Raw genomic sequence first — 22208 nt, forward strand, 5'->3', positions numbered from 1 at the left:
TGTAGTACAATATAAGGCAGCATCAGCTGATGGACTCCAAACCCTAAACTGCTAGCTATCTGATTCTATGATATGCATAAGCAATCATGGACGAAGAATTATTAATTATTCCAAAACGAAGATATAGTAGCTAGACGCCTAATCTAATCTAACTAAGATATAGCCTTCGTCCATTAGTTATTCTATTCTCCATGCAGATCAAATCCTAAGCTAATAACAACTCATCTCAAAAGTGGTTGAGCTGTGAGATGCCAAGGAAGGCCATAATGGGTCCCTGGAGCATCTGCATGACGGCCCTCCACCCGGCCTGCATCGGGTTGACGAAGTCCCAGTTTTTTTTTTTTTTTTTTTTTTTTTTTGGGAAAGGGTGGCAAAAGCTTTGCTGCGGATTTTATTAGACGATATAAAGAGAAAAAAGAGCAAATACAACTCTCTATTTACATCCAGCGTCCCCTGCTAATCAAAGCGGGAACCAACAAAACGGCAGAAAAAACAACTGCATGAAAGAAAACAGGTAAAAAGACTGAGACTCCGAAAATAAGAACCCTGCCCCAACTGAAGAAGAGGTCTACTACTAGTTCACTGTATCATGAATTATAGCCGTCGCCTTTTCGAATCCAAGACAGCCGGGAATGTTGTCTGGCTCTTGCCCTTTGAATGGCAGCGAAGCCTAAAGATTTCATCTTCAGGTATCTTTTAAATTCCAACTCTTCCGTCGTTAGCGTGCGTCTTTCTTGTGCTTTCTCTAGTTCTAATAGAATCAAGTGAAGAATGACGTCTCTTTTAAATCACTGGGTTGTGTTTGCCTCCATATTTTAAGGGCTCTTGTTGTGCGCAAAAGTTTGACATGCATACGCAGCATTGGGTCCTGAGAGCTTACTAGTTGCTCCCATGCCAACCGGACCGTTTGTGTAAATTCCGGCATGTGTATCCAGTGCGTCTCAAAACGGAAACCTCGGTAGAAGTCAAAATCTATATCTCCCTGAAGAAATAATGGGCAATTATCAGAGCCCAAATATGCTAAGGCGTGGAGGTCAGTTCTTGGGAACATTTCCAACCATTCGGTTGATGCTAGCACTACCGGACTCCCGGCCTTTGCCGAGAGCCTGAAGCTCTCGGCAAAGACGAGTTGACGCTCGGCAAACTATTTGCCGAGAGCAGCTCTCGGCAAAGAGCCGTCTGCAAAACATCTACCGGGAAAGGATTCTTTACCGAGAGCCCCTCTCGGCAAAATATTTACCGAGAGTAATGGCCAGGCTCTCGGCAAACTCTAGCTCTCGGCAAACTGGCGCGCCCTAGTAACGGCCACGCGACCGCTAACGGTGTGACAGTTTCTTTGCCGAGAGCGACCGTCGGCAAAGAACTTCTTTGCCGAGAGTGACCGTCGGCAAAGAACTTCTTTGCCGAGAGCAACCGCCGGCAAAGAATTGTTAAAAAAAAGATTTGCGGCCGAGGTGGTTTTCAAAAAAAAAAAAGGTTTGCCGAGAGCCGACCACCAAGCTCTCGGCAAAGAGGCCTCTTTGCCGAGCGCCTAGCTCTCGGCAAAGAGTCCAGAGAGCATTTTTTTTATTTTTGTTTATATTTCCAGCTTCAACAACACATATTTCACAAATATAACACTTCATCCACATCATATATATCACAAATATGTCATCCACATTACATGTCTCACATTATAATCCATCTAAACATCTCAAATCCAACAACACATGTCCATCTCAAAGTGCTAAGCTCATCTCACACAAGTTCATGTCACAAAGTGCTAATACATGATGAAGAACAACAGGCTCACTCCCAAGGCTCCCACCCTCCCGACGGCGGCTGCTGCTGCGGCGGAAGGTGTGGATACGGCTGGTACCCCGACCCTCCCGACGACTGCTGATGTGGCGGAAGTTGTGGATACGGTTGGTGCCACGACCCTCCCGACGACGGCTGCTCAGGCACATCATTCGAACCCGCCGATTGATTCTGTATAAAGGAGAAGAAAAATTAGTAATTATAGTAATACTAAGGCATATAATTGTAATCTAAGCGTAGACAAGTCAAAATTTGCAGAACTAGGTATAAAATTGTAATCTAAGCCTAGACACATCAAAATTTCGGCAGCACCTCCCCTACACGGTGGGGTTTCCAAAACCTGCAAGAAAACCAACGGCACGATGGCCGCCCACCACATATCAACGGCACGATGGCCGGCACACATATATATCAACGGCACGAAGGCCTCCCATCACATATCAACGGCACGATGGCCGACATGCACAGTAAAGAGCTTTTGTTAGAGAAGTTGAACTCACGTATGAGTAAGGTGGGTATGGGTAAGGCAGTGGAGGAGCGAACAGCTCTAGTGGCGCTGGATGACCCATTGTGACGCCAAGACTTGCCACGTACTGAGCCAAGGCGTCAAACCTCGCCCGCTCGGCCTCCCACCTCTGTCGCTCGGCCTCCCGCTCCCTCTGTCGCTCTTCCTCCACCCTAGCCTTATGCTCCTCGAGCGCATGCACCTGGGCCTATAATTTTTCACCGCATTGTTACAAGCAATTTCGAGGAATGTAAAACCAATGAACGCCGAATAAAACAGAAATAACCTGTAGTGCTGCCACACGATGCGTCGAAGTGTCCTGCCTTGGGCGTATGGGCACGCTACCGCTCGTGCTGCTTGTTCGGACCTGTGAGAGAGTGGGAGTGGTGTGCGGGTTGAGCGTGCTGTTGCCGATGAGGTACCGCCCATGCTTCTTGCCTCCTCCCACCCTCATGACGATGTCGCCGTCAATGTCCGCGGTGTGCGGATCCCAGTCTGCCCCATGGACTCCCCTTGCCGCCTTGGTGTACTGACTGATGCGCTCGGGGATGCTCTCATTGGTGAACGACTCGGCTCGGTCGTCCAGGTTCCAGTTGATGTTGTCTGTCGCCTTGCCCTTGTGGGCCAGAACCCATGACTTGAGCTCTCCGCATGGCTGGTTTTGATGTGCAGCCGACTGCGAGAAAAACAACAAGACGATTATAAATCATGCAGGAATAAACGTCTGAAAGAATAAGTGAAGCTACACCAAGTCACGTACCCATCTAGCCCTCGAATTCGTGGATGTTAAGGTTGCCCTGGTGGTGTGATACACCTGGCATCAGCAAACGTCGTTCCCGGAGGACGGTGTGGTTATCCGCCCAATTGCCACTCACCCACCTGTCGACCATCATCTGCCAGGCCCGCGTTTTATTGGCGCACCAGCCAGGAGGCACCTGTACGACATCAAGTACATTGACAGATATAAGAACAATTCAAGCCTACCCAATCTCAGAAGAAATCAATATTGATGTTGTATATTTACCTTCAGGTACTGCTCTTTGGTCAGATGCATTAATCTTGCATCTTCTTTCTTTACCTTCCGATGCTCGTAGACGGCACAGCAATCGATGATGGCCTGGAGCCGCGCCTCGTAATGCATGTCTGAGATGCGACCTCTAAAAGATTTGGCCGACGCCTTGGCCGCCCTCGGCCTCGTAGCCCTCGGCGGGAGCCTCGGAGATGGGGGATCATGGGAGGAGATGGCTGGCTGCCTGGCTGGCCCAAAAGGCAAAAGCTGCGTGCAGGGCGGGATGCACCACCTTTGGCTGTTTGTTTTCATCGTGTAATCTCCCGCTGGCCGCTGCTGGTGCTGGAGTCGCCGTCGCCAGCCCCCAGCCCCCATCCCCCAGACGATTATTCTTATTCCCTTTACTTCGCCTCCTGTCATCATCGCCGACGCTCCCGCCCAGTAAAAAAGGCCACGGGCTAAACACCACCAAGTGCCCTTGCCCCACATTCCCACAACCACAGGGCATGCCTCTGCCTGTGGCTGTGGAGTGTGGCATCGGCACTGGCAACTTGACATAGCAACGCACAGGCACACCAGCTTGCTCTCTGTGTCACTGTGTGTGCGTGTGTGTACCCTTCGTGAGACTAAACTAGCCTCCTAGATTTTGATGTTGAAATATTTGAAAAGGCTGTGTTCATGAAACTCATGCTGCATGGGAAATTAAAAACCAGGAAATTTTGGACGTGGACATGGTGAGCATGGCTGCAGAATATATGCCTTGATCACCTTCTCTAATTGCTATAATTTTGTTGAGGCCACAGCTTATCTAAATCATGATATTTGGTTGTTTGCAGCAAGTAGCAATGGATGAAAGACAAGATCTACAAGCTGTAACTGGAAATGACAAAAGGAATATGTCAGAAGATACAGGTACGAGTGTTTGTGGTGAATATCAAATTAACTCAACTGGTACGGAGGATGTCAAGTCTACCAAAGGATTACAGAACCAAGAATGTTTGGACCAGAAAGAAGTGAGTGTGCCTGCAAAATTATTTTTTGTTTGGTAACCTTATCTGATTCCTGAAATATGGTTGTTTGCAGCAACTAGCAAGGGAGGAAAGACACAATTTAGGAACAACAACTGAAAATAACAAAATGAATATGTTAGAAGATGCAGACGTTCTTGTCTGCGGGCAATATCAAAATGGTCTAACTCATACCAAGGTCAAGCCTACCAAAGGAATACAACTGTTTTGTTTGATTTGCCCTATCTTTTCTATTTTTATGCTCCCTCTGTCCCAAAGAGTATCGTTCTAGTCTTCTAGATTTGTCCAAGAGTACTTGGCGCAACCCTCGATGAACTAGACGAACAAGAATCTGAACGAGGACGTAGAATCCCTCCGTCGGCAACTCTAGGACGGGTTCAAAAATCAGTAATCAGTAATCTCAACTAACCGGTGGCCATGGGTCCTGACATACGAAGAACCTCAAACAGGATCCGATCGGATCGAATCGATCCATGGGCACGGGGAGTAGATCAAATGAACAACAGCGCTCAGCCACAAATCAATCGTCATAGCGGCAGTCGCTTAGGGAAAAAGGAGGAGTGAGAAAGAGTACTGACTCGGTGCCCTTCTGGCGGAGGATGCAGAACTGCTTGGGGGAGAGGACGGCGCGCCACTCCTCCTCGCTCCTCTGCTTGCAGGGGCGGGACGAATGACTGCGTCGTTGGCGTGCGGGGGGCGAGACGCCGGCGGCCGTGCGTGGCGGGGCTGGGGCGGGCCGGCGGAGGACAGCGCGCGCGGGCGGACGTGGCGGGATGGGGCGGGCTGGCCGGGCTGCGGCGGCGGCGAGGCTTGGGCGGAGTGGCGGCGGCAGCGCGCGCGGCCGGGCGTGGCGGGCTGCGGCGGCGGCGGGGCTGCGGCCGAAACGTTTCACCTTGCGGGGTTTGCGGGGCTGCGCCGAAACGGTTAAGTGGTGAAGCCACTTTGCCGAGAGCCAGATCTTGGAGGCTCTCGGCAAACCTTCCCCCTTTGCCGAGAGCCCCCAGATCCGGCTCTCGGTAAAGTTATTTTTTTTTTCAAATTTCGTTCGAATTTTTTAACTAGCTAACTGCACAAAAAAATATTAAAAAAAATAAAAATTATTATTTGCCGAGAGTAGCTCTCGGCAAACTGAACAAAAAATGATATTTCTAAAAAAATTAAATCTTTCCCGAGAGCAGCTCTCGGCAAAACTCTTCGCCGAGAGCCAGCTCTCGGCAAACCATTGATCCAGGCCAGGTAAAAAAAAAGAAATCTACGCCGAGAGCGGGCCAAGTTGCTCTCGGCGAAGAACCTTTGCCGAGAGCAATCCCCTGAAGCTCTCGACAAATAATATCAAAAAAAAATTAATAAACAGCAAACGGCTCCGGAAAAATACGAAATTTTGCCGTGTTACAACTTATGCTCTCTAATGGCTATACAAAAAGTTTGGAACTCCAAAACTAATTCGACCGTGACATTGTTTGAAAATCCTAATGGATCCTTCTCAACTTTATGAAACTTATTCGAAGATGTCTCAGATTGTAAGAATCATACGCAACCACTTGTGCGAAACATTTTCAATTTTTTACCGCAGCCTCCAAGTGTGATACCATGACTTTATTGCAAATATCACAATTTTCCGACTTCGTTTCCTTTTTTAAGAATTTTTAAATCGTTGGGCGACATATGTTCGTGGTCTTCGATTCGTAAAATAAAAGGTGAAGATTCGTAAAATAAAAGGTGGAAAAAACGTCAACAAGATGTTATTTGCCCTCAATATTGCATAAATAGCATGAATATCATTTTCTACTTAATTTTTCCCGTGTTTAAATCAATCGCTGTTCAAATTTTAATCTATTAAAAAAACTCCTTGAAATGCAATTAATTAATTATATATAGCAAATAATTACAAAAATACACAAAATTTTAATATTGAGTACAACCTGTAGTATGTCTATAGAGAAAAAAGTTTGGAGCATATGAAAGAAAAAATAATTTAATTGGAGAGAGTTAGGAGAAGAGAAACACATGCACATGAAATATAGAAACCACATTTGCCGGGAGCCTGGGAGGGGCTCTCGGCAAAGCGGTGACGCCGTCATGGCAGGTCACGGCTATGGGCCCACGGCAATGTTTTGTCGAGAGCCTGATTTTGCCGAGAGCGCGGCCTACGGCAAAGGACTGTTTTGCCGACGGGCATTTTTTGCCGAGAGCGGCTCTCGGCAAAACGGCCCACTTCGCCGAGAGCTGTTGGTTGCCGAGATACAGGCCCACGGCAATCCTGTCACTTGCCGACGGCCGGTGTTTGCCGAGAGCCGCGCTCGGCAAACGTTTTCTTTGCCGAGAGCCCGCGTTTTTGCTCTCGGCAAAAATCTTAGATCTCGGCAAAGGACGTTTTTCCGGTAGTGTAGGAAGTACTCCTCCGGCCTGTCGCACAGGCAGTACGGGCTGTCGGGGTCGCCGCAGTAGGCGCCGTCCTCGTCGTAGCTCTGGCAGCAGGGCTGCAGCCGCTCCGCGAACCGCGACGACAGCTCCGACCCCTCGGCCGGCGGCGCGACCATGTCCATCATGACCGTGTAGACGTCCAGCACCATCACGTCGTCGTCGCCGTCCAGCCGGTCCCGCAGCAACGCGTTGTGCTTGGCCGGGCCGTCGTTGTAGCCGTTGAGGCAGGAGGTGTAGTTGGACCCCCTCGCCAGCCACGGCGATCACCCGAACGGCGCCAGCGTGCTCACCACCACCTTGGTCACCCCCATGTCCTGCAGCTGCGACACGACACCACGCTCGCCAGCTCGTCCACCACCCTCGGCATCAACGCATCGAACTGCACATTGGCTACATTTGTTAGCCAGGTAGTAGTTCTATATCTATATCTATATCTATATCTATATCTATATCTATATCTATATCTATATCTATCTATCTATCTATCTATCTATCTATCTATATATATATATATATATATATATATACACACACACACATTGTTGCAGATGACAACAATATATTTATATAGATAATATATATACATATATAGATCATAGATCATATATGAGAATGATGATCTTTATGTAGTAGGAAACTTACTCCGTCGTCATCGACTTCTGCGTAGTCATTGCCGGAGAAGGCGACGAGCGCCACCGACTCCTTGAAGTCCTTGTCCTCATCAATCACGCCGTCCCTGACGAGGTCGCGGAACTGCGTGACCTGCGCGTGGAGCGTGGGCACGCGGCCCGCGGCCCGCGGCGCCAGCGTCGTGGGGCGTCCGCAGCACGCCGGCGCCGCCGACGGCGAAGTTGATGCCGGAAGGGTCGACGACGTCGCCGTCCCAGCCGTCGCCGTTGTAGGCGGGCTGGGACTCGCGGTGGCCCATGATCTTGGCCATGTAGTCCGACTGCACCAGCCCGTCGGAGAACCGGCCCGTGGGCTTCCGGCCGTGCGCCGGGTCCGACATGCCGAACGGGTAGCGCCACGACTTGGAGTAGCCGCCCAGGAACGCTTCCGACGCCAGGTTGCCCGCGTCCGCGAACTCGTCGCCGAACACGAACAGCTTGTGCTTGTGCGTCGACCGCTTGCCGTCGTGGTGTTGACCGTGCTCGTGGTGGCGCTTGGACGTAGTAACGTTACCGCCGCCGGCCACTGCTCGCGACTCCGCGACTGCATTACATGCATAGAGATTCATTCAGAATCTATCTGTATGTATATATAATGTAGACGACAATGCAATAAGCTAGAGAAGTATATACATAAATGTAGACGACAATTCAGCATAGAGAAAGAGGAGAACGAAGCAGGCGGCGAGGGTCGTCGCTGGGTGGCGAGCCATGTGGGAAATAGAATAGAAGAAGATAGAAGAAAGAGAGGTTTGCCTGTGCTCTCAAACGGCCACGCGACTCTTATTTATAGCCTGCAGAAACTAGCGCCCTAGCCGGAGACGGAGGAACCTTGGCAAATCATTCCGTTTTTTTTTTCTGTTGCGGATGCCGGCTATCATATCATAACCGCGCGGCGGGGCGGAGTGGTTGCGAATGATCTCCCAGCTGTTATAAGCTAGCACGGTCTTATTTGTTGTTGCTTCCAAATCTTTCAGTTCGATGATATACCTCTGCTTAGATCGATCCAAAAATCAGAAACCCCAACCGTTTATCCCGCCATGCCTAATCAGATGAGTGTCTAGTTATATGTCGACATATTTTATATGGTCAGACCTGTCAGATTTTTTTATAAATGCGACCAAATAGACAGTTGTAGCACAAATCCTACAGCACAATCAAACAGATAAATAGCAAGAGTAAAAAAAATGTTATACTACTGCTACTTTGCACACTTAAATGCGTCTATTTTAGTGGAGCTTGTTATTTTTTAAAAGGTTGAATTTTCATTTTGGTCCTTTAACTATTGCAAATGGCCATTTCAGTCTTCAAGTTTTTCTTTTGAGCTCAGTTTCATGCCTCGAACTATTAAAGTGATCGATTTAGTCCTTAAACTTCGTATTTTAGAAACAATTTCATCAACAAATTATGAAAGTGCATTCTAGTCCATAACTTTTCTTTTTGGCTCAGCTTTGCCCGTTGTCCAACATGGAGCACCGTCTTATCATGCCTCGTCAGCTCTAGCATCACCTGCGATTTGAGATGGGACAATCATTGTTAGGTACCATTGTCAACATCATCCTAGCTACCGAATCGGATAGCACACTTTCAGCATGTATATCCATATTTTAAAACAACTATGGACAAAAATATTATTTTTTATCCGCGACATTAGTTGAGCCTAATGCTAGAGGTAGCTAAGGAAAAATTTTAGATATATCCTCCTATTTTAATATAATGAAATTTAATGCCCGCTAGATTCTCCTATGCACTCACGTGTGTAAGATCTGCCAAACCGTTAAAATAAAGTTGTTTTGAGTTTTTCAACCGTAAAACTAATTAATGATTCTAGTGGTATATTTTTTTGAAAAAATATTTTGCTCAATCTAGACAATTATATAGTATTTTTTTTCTTATTTGGAGAAGTATCTTATTGATTTAGAGTACTGCCTACTTGTTTTGGAATATTATCTTGTTCGATTATTATAACTGTAATTGTGAGTTTCGTAAAGAGTTGTAAGCTAGTGTCCACTAGCAAGCTACACATTGCAGCTAGCATGCGGCATGCCATAGAGAGCGAGAAAAATAGGCAAATAAAACACACTAGATTAGGACAGACAGTAGCTAGCCTCTTGAAGCTCCCTGGTTAGATTTGAGAGCCGCTTGCCACGTGATGCTACCTAGACCAAACAATATGCCAGCATCAACAGTATAATAGAGTAATTTTCCAAATGGCATACAATCTGACAATTGTTCACTAAAATATGAATCCCACTTGGTGCTAAAAATGGATGACGGTTTTGTATATGTTAGATATTATGGGCTTGGCCCATTTATTTAATATCTCTATTAAACTCTATGGTCCGTACATGTACATTAATGGTTTTTATACCATATGGGAATTTAATCGAGAGGCGACTCTACTTAAATACCTGATCATTGATCGATCTATTTGAGAAGTAAAAGTGAATCACCTGGATGCCACACGCGCGCGCGCGCGCCGCCGCCGCCGCCGCCCGGCCCGGCCCGAGCCCTTTGAAACTCCGTTTCCTGTGACGAATTGATTGGAGGAGTTTCTGTTAACTCCCGTGACTTCTGGCTCTTCGTCTCCGTCTCTCCCACCGCAGAAGGAGCTCTTCGTCTCCGTCTCTCCCACCGCAGAAGGGAGGTGTGACCGCTCGGTGCCGTCGGCTTCTCGTCTTCTGGCCTCTGCCTATAAAACAAATCCTCCCCTCTCGGTTAAGCTCTCTTGGCGAAGTACACCACTTTCCAGCAGCGCAAGTTCTTCCCGTTCCACCTCCGGCGAGCACCAGAGATGGAAGAGTAGGCCTCCGGAACGCGTCTCCGTCGTGGGCTTCACCTGCTCGGGTGAAGACGGGCGATTACGTTTTTGGGGAGTGTCGGTGGTGGCACGACTACTCGCTGGTGAACCTGTAGCGGTGCCTCTTCACGGCGTCCTTTTCTGCACTGCATCGAGCGGGACGACTACAACAACAAAGCACCATCATGGCTTTTCCTGGTGCGAGCGGCTCCGCCGCAGGGTATAATCTCCTTCACCCTCTTCTGAGTTTCATCATCAATATCATGATGTTCCTAGGCAATACTGCTTTCATATTCAGCATGCTCTGTTTGGTTGATTTGGATGATTATGCTAGTACTGGTTTTCTGGTTCCTTTTAATTTTGTGATCATCATGATCTTGATATTTGAGAACACATCTTTTATATTTATGATCATGTCTGTGATGCTTCAGCTATGTAAAACAATGTTTCACATATGTTTCGGCTCCATAATTTGTCTTATCATCATGTTAACATTTGTCATGAATTGTTTCTGTCTTTTTATTCATGACTTCACTCTCATTTTTATTGCGTTATTTTTATGGATTAAAATAAATATGAAAATGCCTTATTCTTCAACAGTATAGTGCATCAGCAGGAGCCCGAACAAGTTGTTTGCTTGGTTGGATGATGAAGGCTATCTAGCTGGTTTGGGGTGCAGCGCTGTTGCATCCCTTTATATGCAGACGACTTGGTGCTCTTTTTGGTTCCAAATGCCTTAGATATGGAGGTGCTCAAAACAACCCTGTCGATCTTCGCTTCAGCTTCAAGTCTATTCACCAATTTGGAGAAGTGCGTTGCTACACCGATCTACTGCTCAGATCAAGATCGACAACAGATCATGGACACCCATGCCTGCACAATTGAAGACTTCCCCTGTCGGTATTTGGGCATCCCGTTGTCAGTATTCGAGCTACGGCGAAGCGATGGGCAGTTCTTGATTGTCTCGGTTGCAAAGCGGATACCTTGTTGGAAGGGAAAATTGCTTAACCTTGCTGGTAGAACCGCTTTGGCTAAAAGTACATTGTCGGCAATTCCAATCCACCTGTCCATTGCTGTCTGTCTCTCGCTATGGGCGATTGAGGCCATTGTCAGACGCCAGCGCGCGTTTATCTGGACTGGACGGGCACGGAGTCTGCCATTGCTAGTCGTTGCCGAGTGGCCTGGGGGATCGCTTGCAGACCTCGGGAGGTGGGTAGACTTGATCTGATTGATCTACTTCGAGAAGGTGTAGCGTTGAGATTGCGGTGGGAATGGCTAAAACAGTAAAACGCACTGATCAGTGATCACAGGCGTGCTTGGCACCAACTGCCGGTGCCCAAGGATAAAGCGGTGTCTGCAGTGTTCCAGGCATCCACTAAGATGATAGTTGGTGACGGGACTTCAACCTTTTTCTGGACCGTTTTTTGGATGCAGGAGGGAACCTTCCCTCTTTGAAGCTGTGCCACGATCATGTTGGAAAAGAACTGTTGCCTCAGCGCTCTGCCAAAGGGCTTGGGTTCGTGACATCAAAGGGGCGCCCATTGTTAAGGTAATCTTGGACTATCTCCGCGTCTGGGATTTGGTCGAGGAAGTTCAGCTTTCTCCTGGAATCCCTGATAAGCTCTGTTGGAGGTGGTCCAGCGATCAAGAGTATTCTGCAGCTTCGGCGTATGGCGCAATGTTCGTTGGATCGGCAAGACCTCCTGGTGCGAAGCTGCTTTGGAAGACGGCTGCCATTCGCGGGTTAAGTTCTTTTTCTGGTTGGTGGTCCATTGACAATGTTGGACGGCTGCACGGAGAAAACAGCATGGCCTTCGGGATTCAGATGACTGCATTATTTGTGCATAGGCTGTGGAGATGATGGACCACATTATTCTGGGTTGCGTTCTGAGCCGGCAAAACAACTCTCGAAAAATCATAACTCTTCAATACGACGTCGGATGAAGATGATTTTTATATAAAAATTGTAGATCTCGATGATATATACAACTTTCTAGTTTTAAGTTTTTTAATTTGAGGACGTGAAGTTGCTCAAAAAATAATATAAAATTTTAGTATCATAATAGCGCTTGCCGCATTAGAAAAATAATATATTTTTTGTATGGAGTCAAATGAAGATACTTTTTATACCAAAGTTGTAGCTCTCAATGAGATCTATAACTTTGTAGTTTTGATTTTTTTTTTCATTTGAGGACGTTAAGAGGCTCAAAAAATAATATAAAATTTCGGCGTCTCCTGAAAATAGAAATCCGCTTTTGAAATCAGCCGAGGACCAAATTTGTCCGGTTTTGATAGTTGGAGGGTGTTTGTTACCCGGTTTCATAGTTGAAGGTTGAAAATCGAACTTCAGTGCAAGTTGGAGGTTGGAAAGTGTACTTTACCCTATTTATTATTAGTATATTAGTATTACTGCTATCAGCCTGTTCTGAATTTCAGAGATAAACACACGTAGGATACCAGATGGAATTGGGGCCTATAATGTGAACTTGTGATGAACTTTGTGTTGATGAAATCTGTTTGGGCCTATGCTGTGAACTTGTGATGAACTTTGTGATGATGAAATCTGTTTGGCTGATGCTTCAGTTCATCAATGTCCAGAGTTCGGTACTTCAAGTTACCATTGCTGTTCTACCCATATATATCTGGATTCCATGTTATAGATTTATTAGGACGACCGGCCGGTTTGTTCATTTCCTATGCATGGTTCTATATATGATCATCGTCGATAAAGTCGCACATACTTTGATCAATGCCATGAAATTTTACTCCTTTTTCTGGAGCTCAGTACTCTTTGCGTTTGCACTGATGACCATCTATGACTACGAACTCGTTCAGTTATATGACTCTGAAGTTTGGTTTAGTTCAGTTCAGTGCCGAAAGCTGCACGTCTATTGCAGTGTGTGAGATATATATATTAGGACGACCGGCCGGTTTGTTCATTTCCTATGCATGGTTCTATATATGATCATCGTCGATAAAGTCGCACATACTTTGATCAATGCCATGAAATTTTACTCCTTTTTCTGGAGCTCAGTACTCTTTGCGTTTGCACTGATGCCCATCTATGACTACGAACTGTCGCACCCGGTTTTAAGAACAAAACCAGATACACACCATATGTGAGCCTAGGAAGTCAAATCTCACATATAGCTACAAATAAGGGTAATATCAAAAGACAATGCTTAAATACATAGCGTAGTAGTATAAAGATTATAACCTCAGAGTATAGACCGTGGAAAGACAACTCCGATCTTCAGGCGAAGACTCCAATCCACAGGGACAACTGACTGGTTGATCACAAGCCTAATTCCTCCAAACTCTAGCAATCTGGTACCCATCCGGGATTTTTCCAAATATGTGTAAAATAAAGCAAGCGTAAGTACATGTCGTACTCAACAAATATAACATAGGGTTCATGAGGCTCAAAAGACTGACACTGGTTTAACTGCGATTAGCTTTTAGTGAGTCATGATTTTAGCAAAGGAGTAGCAACAAGTTTATCACAAGCCCATAAAACACATGATCAGGTAAACATGAATAATGAATAGCATAAACAATTAACCATTAGTGAGCATCTTCATCATCCATATCATTAGTGTTCATCATCTATTCCGTAAATGTTCCAAGACCGCTCGTGACCGTGAGCACGGCTGATATACCAGTTTTACACTCTGCAGAGGTTGTACACTTTCACTGTGAGTCGTGATTTACCCTTTCGCCCGAGGTGATCAGCCTCTTGACCCACTACCAAGGAAGGCCGGCAGGGTTCACTATGAAACCTTTCAAATATTCGTCTAACAAGTTAGGGCCGCTAGGTTTCTGTGGCCTGCGAATGTAGAGTTCCCCTTCCGGCAGGCACAATGACGCGCAGCCTATACACTGACGGATAGAGGCCGCACTATATTCAACCCGGAACACACCCCTCTTGCGCCATAAAGGTAACCACTAACAAGCTAGAAAAGGTCCTCATACTGAGCTAAAGCCAGAGCCATGTAGCCCTCACAGCTGTACTATAAGTCCCGGATGATCACTTACAGATAAGTCCTTAGGAAGAGGAATCTAGAGCACCATAAAAACAGCCCAATGCTCTAACCCCCTTGTTCCATGTTGCTAAAAAGCATCTTTTAATGTTTATTACATATTCCATTAGTCAAGTTACAAGATCATGGTTGTAGTTGAGCACTAGCATCATACTACCCAATGCAGTACCCCATAGGAGTCAAGGTACAAGTACAAAAGACTAGGATATCCTTAGTGGTAGTCAAGGTAGACACATGCAGTATGAATTAAATGATTAACAGTGAATAGGCAACAAGGATGGTCCCATGCTATACTTGCCTTAAAACATCGATCCTTCGGTAAGCTTTAATCTTCAACGTTCTTCTTCTTTTTCTTCTTGATCACCATGTATATCTCACCGACTACACGAAATCATAAAGCACCACACAAGCATCCATACAATCATACATGATGCAAACAATAGATCTAAATCAGAACAATACACCAAACAAAAAATCAAGATGAAAAGTTTGTAAAATGAATCTACGTCTCGCTATGAACACAAAGACGCGAGAAGCACGCTAATCGGAGCTACGGTTAAAAAGATACAACTACCGAAAGATCTACTCATAAAACTATTAGCTTCATGTGTTTTAATTATATAAAAACATATATAAGATATTGTATAGAGATTATAATTTAAGTCAAATTTAGATTTGATTTATAAAACTAAAGTGAAACAAATCATATTCTATTTATAAAATCCAGTTGCATAATTATTAATCAAGGTATGATTTAAACATGAAATTTTAGAAATAGTAATATGGTAACCACTGTTACTAACGCGTAGATCTTGACGCTATGAATCTAACGCAACTTGAATGGACTAAAACGGATCTAAGACGTAGAAGATATGATTTAAACAAGATTTCTTTTAATCGAATAATAGATTAAATCTAATCACGAATTTTAAAAGTTAAAAACATACTGAACAGTAGTATGAACACGTAGATTATGAAATTATAAACCTAACGCAAGTTGAACGGATCAAATCGGAGTTAAAACGGAGAAGTTATGGCTAAAACAAAATCAGTGGCAATTCTGTAAATAGTTGAAAACGTATTTTGGATCTAAACCGATGAAACTACGCTTTTAAAAGAAGAAGACGAAGTCTGGGAAAACATTTTGGATGGCGGTCTTACCTAGGGGTATCTCGGCGGTGTAGGAGGAGCAAGACGACAACGGCAACAGCGACGGCGACGACGACGGCGACCGCAACGACGAGAGATAGAGGAGAAAAATATAATTTACTACACGAGGGATTTCCGAAACTATGGGCTCCCCATATGATAGTTTTGGTGTGCTTTGCCCAAGGGGTTTGTTGATATATATAGGAAGAAAAACTCCCCACATCCACGTCAACTAGCGATATGATACTAATTGATGTTACCCCCTCCACATTTACTAATGGGCCTAAATAAACATTAAAGCCCATTAGTAAATAAATGCATGGGCCTTTAGGATTTATTAGGATTATTGCACATGGGGTTTGAGCGTTGGGATAAATGAGAGATTTATTATTTTTGAAATTAATTAATCTTGTGGATAAAATAATTCTAGAAAAAGTCCAGAATTGATATTTAAGCCACGAAAAATACTTTGGGACCTCCGAAAATTTGGGGAAAATTTTCAGAGACACTTTGGAACATGATGAACCCAAATAAAGTATTTGGAGCTCATAAAAATATTGTTGGGAACTTGGAACATAAAGATTAAGGTGAAGGAGGTAGGAATTAAATTCCAGAAAGAAACTGGAAAATTCCTAGAGATAGATATTCGTCTCCTAAATGTATAAAAACACACATTTTGCACATAGAAACACGAGGTGCGACCGGCATGAATGCAACAAACACGTTTCTACCCTATGATAAATTTTAAATTAATGAAAATTTTTATTTTCCTATGTTTTCATGTACACAAAAATTCCAAATTAAATCTTTTTAACTCTATTTCTAAAGTTGCAAAATTTAGGGTGTTACAATTCTACCCCCTTAAGATGAATCTCGTCCTCGAGATTCAGAAGACGTCAACTAGGAGATAGGGATACTTCGTCTCTAGACTCTTCTTTACTTCATCGTGTAGTTCCATCGTCTTGATAAGAATTCCGTCTTACTTTGCATACATGTAACTAATTCCAAGATTTTTGACAAATGCTCCAAACAATACTCTGGTATCTCCAATCACTAGGCACCTTTCCTATAATACCAATTTTCTTCCTTAAAATACTTATCTTTCGACTGAGCCTGACGAATCTCTTGGTCAGAAGGAGAATTTACCACCATTCTTCAAAACATTAATGATTCCGATCAAGTTGCTCAAACTTGGAATACAATTCTTTGTCCTTGGCGTCACCCGAACCTTCTTAGCATGATTCTCCGTTGCTAAGGGCATCGACCATGACTTTTGCTTCCCTAAGTGATAGCACTTTTCCAAGTCATAATCAATTTTATTCCAACGAGGATATCACAAGCTCAAGACCAACTTGGTGAAGATGTCCTGTAGATTCTTATGATCCTCCTATATGTCACTTTTACTTCTAAGAAGATATTACTTCCATGCTCCATAATGGATAACTCCAGATACATGTTGGGTAGTTCAACTCACGCTTCCTTAGTTGACTTAATGAACAAGCCACTACTTTTCTTCATGCATAAAAACACATTCCACACCTTGATAAAGTGCATCCTAGTGGATATAAAGTTCTTGTCCTGATCTGGTAAAGCTAATACATAGGTTTTACTTCAACCTCTTCTTGGACTCCTTCAAACATTTAGCTAAAGTTTCTTTATCCACACTAACTTGAAAACTTCTCCAGTAGCTCTATCAAAATCTTGATGATCTTGGTCAAACCTCCCTTGAACCTTTAATCAAAACTCATTGAGACTCTGAGTTTCTCTTATATCTTTGGGTACCACCACGCTTCCGCTGCACAAACTAAAACGTAGGATACTTCACCTTACAAATTCTTCAACTTGGCTACCCCCCTTAAGAAAAGATAAGCCAGGGGGCACTAAGCACAGCTTGCACATTCTTTTAGATGAGCTAACCAGTATGAAGTCATTCTGACATCCCGATGGTACTCTTGTATACGGGCAAGGACAAGAAATATGAAATTCCTCCCGAGCAGAAAAACAGCAGCACAGTAAAACAGCTGTAACTCTTACTCCGTTAATCCAATGAAGTTGTATCTTATACCGTTGGAAAGCTTATAAAATTCCCCACAACTTCTTTATAGAATACTTTTCCAAATTCCTCAGTTTTCTTGGTCGAAAATAGTGCACAACAGAAACTGTTCTAGATTCCAAACAGCACAGATGCATCGCCTTGTGATTTTCGTATCTCCATAACCAAAATAGCTATCAAGGTGATTCTTGCGCTCAAAAAAAGATATTGAAGTCTACTATTGTCCAGAATTTTCTCATGATTTTTGGTTGTCCAACAATAGAGATATAAGCCGAAAAGTGCAGACTGCTCTAATAGACAGGATAGAGGAAACAGAAGAATACCATAACCCAACTGTTTATTTCACTAATCCTTATACCTTAGGCCCATAAACTAAATGAAATTATGGGAACACCCAACAAGATCATTGCAATCATTACAAAGATGCAAAACAATCATAAGCATTATGATAATTCAACAAGCAATAAAGATGCACAATTCAAGCATTGACTCGACTTGCGATACTATCGTCCTTATTGTACTAGGGATAACAATCCTATGACTTATCTTCCGATTACGCAAGAAGGTGGTGAGGAACAGTTCTAAAAGCATATCAAATCAAGGAGTGGAGATAAGAACAAGGACTTTAAAATAAGCACCAAGGTAGAGATATAGTAGAGAAGAAAATATCAAGGTTCATAGATCAAGAGTTTTTGCAGCAACTTATATACCTTAAAACGACCAGTTTCTAACTAGGCTTGCGTCCTACAGTCAGCATTGCTCTGATACCACTTTGCCGCACCCGGTTTTAAGAACAAAATCAGATACACACCATATGTGAGCCCAGAAAGTCAAATCTCACATATAGCTACAAATAAGGGTAATATCAAAAGACATTGCTTAAATACATAGCGTATTAGTATAAAGATTATAACCTCAGAGTATAGACCGTGGAAAGACAACTTCGATCTTTAGGCGAAGACTCTAATCCACAGGGACAACTGACTGGTTGATCACAAGCCTAATTCCTCCAAACTCTAGCAATCTGGTACCCATCCGGGATTTTTCCAAATATGTGTAAAATAAAGCAAGCGTAAGTACATATCGTACTAAACAAATATAACATGGGGTTCATAAGGCTCAAAAGGCTGACACTGGTTTAACTGCGATTAGCTTTTAGTGAGTCATGATTTTAGCAAAGGAGTAGCAACAAGTTTATCACAAGCCCATAAAACACATGATCAGGTAAACATGAATAATGAATAGCATAAACAATTAACCATTAGTGAGCATCTTCATCATCCATATCATTAGTGTTCATCATCTATTCCGTAAATGTTCCAAGGCCGCTCGTGACCGTGAACACGGCTGATATACCAGTTTTACACTCTGCAGAGGTTGTACACTTTCACTGTGAGTCGTGATTTATCCTTTCGCCCGAGGTGATCAGCCTCTTGACCCACTACCAAGAAAGGTCGGCAGGGTTCACTATGAAACCTTTCAAAGGTTCGTCTAACAAGTTAGGGCCGCTAGGTTTCTATGGCCTGCGAATGTAGAGCTCCCCTTCCGGCAGGCACAATGACGCGCAGCCTATACACTGACGGACAGAGGCCGCACTATATTCAACCCGGAACACACCCCTCTTGCGCCATAAAGGTAACCACTAACAAGCTAGAAAAGGTCCTCATACTGAGCTAAAGCCTGAGCCATGTAGCCCTCACAGCTGTACTGTAAGTCTCGGATGATCACTTACAGATAAGTCCTTAGGGAGAGGAATCTAGAGCACCATAAAAACTGTCCAATGCTCTAGCCCCCTTGTTCCATGTTGCTAAAAAGCATCTTTTAATGTTTATTACATATTCCATTAGTCAAGTTACAAGATCATGGTTGTAGTTGAGCACTAGCATCATACTACCCAATGTAGTACCCCATAGGAGTCAAGGTACAAGTACAAAAGACTAGAATATCCTTAGTGGTAGTCAAGGTAGACACATGTAGTATGAATTAAATGATTAACAATGAATAGGCAACAAGGATGGTCCCATGCTATACTTGCCTTAAAACATCGATCCTTCGGTAAGCTTTAATCTTCAACGTTCTTCTTCTTTTTCTTCTTGATCACCATGTATATCTCACCGACTAGACGAAATCATAAAGCACCACACAAGCATCCATACAATCATACATGATGCAAACAATAGATCTAAATCAGAACAATACACCAAACAAAAAATCAAGATGAAAAGTTTGTAAAATGAATCTACGTCTCGCTATAAACACAAAGACGCGAGAAGCACGCTAATCGGAGCTACGGTTAAAAAGATACAACTACCAAAAGATCTACTCATAAAACTATTAGCTTCATGTGTTTTAATTATATAAAAACATATATAAGATATTGTATAGAGATTATAATTTAAGTCAAATTTAGATTTCATTTATAAAACTAAAGTGAAACAAATCATATTCTATTTATAAAATCCAGTTGTATAATTATTAATCAAGGTATGATTTAAACATGAAATTTCAGAAATAGTAATATGGTAACCACTGTTACTAACGCGTAGATCTTGACGCTATGAATCTAACGCAACTTGAATGGACTAAAACGGATCTAAGACGCAGAAGATATGATTAAAACACGATTTCTTTTAATCGAATAATAGATTAAATCTAATCATGAATTTTAAAAGTTAAAAACATACTAAGCAGTAGTATGAACACGTAGATTATGAAATTATGAACCTAACGCAAGTTGAACGGATCAAATCGGAGTTAAAACAGAGAAGTTATGGCTAAAACAAAATCAGTGGCAATTCTGTAAAGAGTTGAAAACGTATTTTGGATCTAAACCGACGAAACTACGCTTTTAAAAGAAGAAGACGAAGTCTGGGAAAACATTTTGGATGGCGGTCTTACCTAGGGGTACCTCAGCGGCGTAGGAGGAGCAAGACGACAACGGCAACAGCGACGGCGACGACGACGGCGACAGCAACGGCGAGAGAAAGAGGAGAAAAATATAATTTACTCTATTTCCAAAGTTGCAAAATTTAGGGTGTTACACGAACTCGTTCAGTTATATGACTCTGAAGTTTGGTTTAGTTCAGTTCAGTGCCGAAAGCTGCACGTCTATTGCAGTGTGTGAGAGAGAGAGAGAGAGAGAGAGAGAGAGAGAGAGAGAGATATATATATATATATATATATATATATATATATATATATATATATATATATATATATATATATAGGTAGGTAGGTAGGTAGCAGCGAAACCTTTATATATGATCGCATCGCTTTGTTGATCAAACCACTGCCTCATCTTCTTCGCGATCGCGGTTGCCACAATCGGTCGTGTCCGGTGCGACACCAGCAGCACCGATTGGAACACGGCGGTAGGACGGCCACACACCCACAACGCCAGCACCGCCGAGGAGGATGAAGAAGGACACCCTGAAGCACTGTATGCCGATGCAGGTGTGGTGGTCCTGGCGCTGAGACTCACGGTTGTAGTGGCGCCCCGTCACTTGCACGTTGAGGATGTACGACCCGACGGTGGCCGGCAGCACGGCCAGGTTGTATAGCGCCGCCAAGTGACTGGTTCCGAACACCTCCGAGATGGTGACGAACACCACCGCCCACAGCGCACCTAGGCTGAACCCCATGATCGCCGAGGTGAGGTAGAGGCCGGAGGGCACGCCTAGGGCGATGAACAGATGGCCGAAGCAGGCGAGGAGGAACGCCACGGTGAGCGCCGCCGGGCGTGGCAGCTTGTGACGAGCAACCATGTACTCGGAACCAAATCCGCCCACCAGGCACCCGGCGTAGTCCAGTAGGCTCACCAGAGACACCAGCTTGGAGGTGGCGCCGTCCGGCCTTGTACCGGAGCGACTGCCCGATCTGGTCGATCATGTCGATCGGAGTCTGCACGCCGCCGCCGATGGCGAAGGTGACGACGAAGATAAGCATCATTTCAACGGAGAAAACATCCCGCGGGAAATTGGTAAAGAAAGTCTTGCGTTATTTACAAGGAACGAAATGCCTCATGATGACGTATAAAAGATCTGATTCACTCCATATAGTGGAATATTCAGATTCTGATTATGCGGGAGATAATAGAAAATCCACGTCTGGATATGTATTCACTCTCGCAGGGGGAGCTATTTCATGGAAAAGCTCAAAGCAAACAGTCACTACATCGTCAACAATGTATGCCGAGTTTGTAGCGTGTTATGAGGCAACGGGCACTACCGGAGACTGTGTAGTTACCGAGTGCCCATAAAATTACCGAGTGTCAAAAGTCGGGACACTCGGAAAACATTTATTACCGAGTGCCAACACTCGGAAAACATAAACACCCGGTAGTAGACCTCTTTACCGAGTCCGAACACTCGGTAACCTCACACACTCGGTAGAACTACAATTTTACCGAAGGGGCGCACTCGGTAAAAAGAGACACTCGGTATTGAGCTGCCACGTCTCCTAGTATACCAACCGTGCGCCAAACGGCGTCACGGCATGACATGTTTGTCGAGTGTAGAAGTATTTGCACTCGGTAATAATAAAGTTTTACCGAGTGTAACTTCACAACACTCGGTAAACACTATCTTTTACCGAGTGTACTGGCGCAACACTCGGTAAAATTCAACCAAATTTCTTGTTTTTCCCTTCATTCTTTTTCCTCTATCCACATATGATATTTAGTACTCCATTCCAAAATATGGTGTTTATTTCGATTTATTTACTATATTTCACAAAA

General features: G+C 44.1%; 1 long non-coding RNA gene and 1 pseudogene across 1 annotated transcript; one reads left to right on the top strand and one right to left on the bottom strand.

Annotated features, from left to right (window-relative positions):
• Nucleotides 1-226: 226 nt before the first annotated feature.
• LOC136550703 (GDSL esterase/lipase At5g03600-like) lies at nucleotides 227-21237 on the bottom strand (annotated as a pseudogene).
• On the top strand, nucleotides 3990-4433 carry LOC136550775 (uncharacterized). The gene is made up of 3 exons (XR_010782365.1): nucleotides 3990-4045; nucleotides 4148-4324; nucleotides 4395-4433. It is a non-coding gene; the product is annotated as an uncharacterized lncRNA (long non-coding RNA).
• Nucleotides 21238-22208: the final 971 nt, after the last annotated feature.

This window comes from Miscanthus floridulus, chromosome 4 (assembly GCF_019320115.1).
Source record: "Miscanthus floridulus cultivar M001 chromosome 4, ASM1932011v1, whole genome shotgun sequence".
Classification (NCBI taxonomy): Eukaryota; Viridiplantae; Streptophyta; class Magnoliopsida; order Poales; family Poaceae; genus Miscanthus; species Miscanthus floridulus.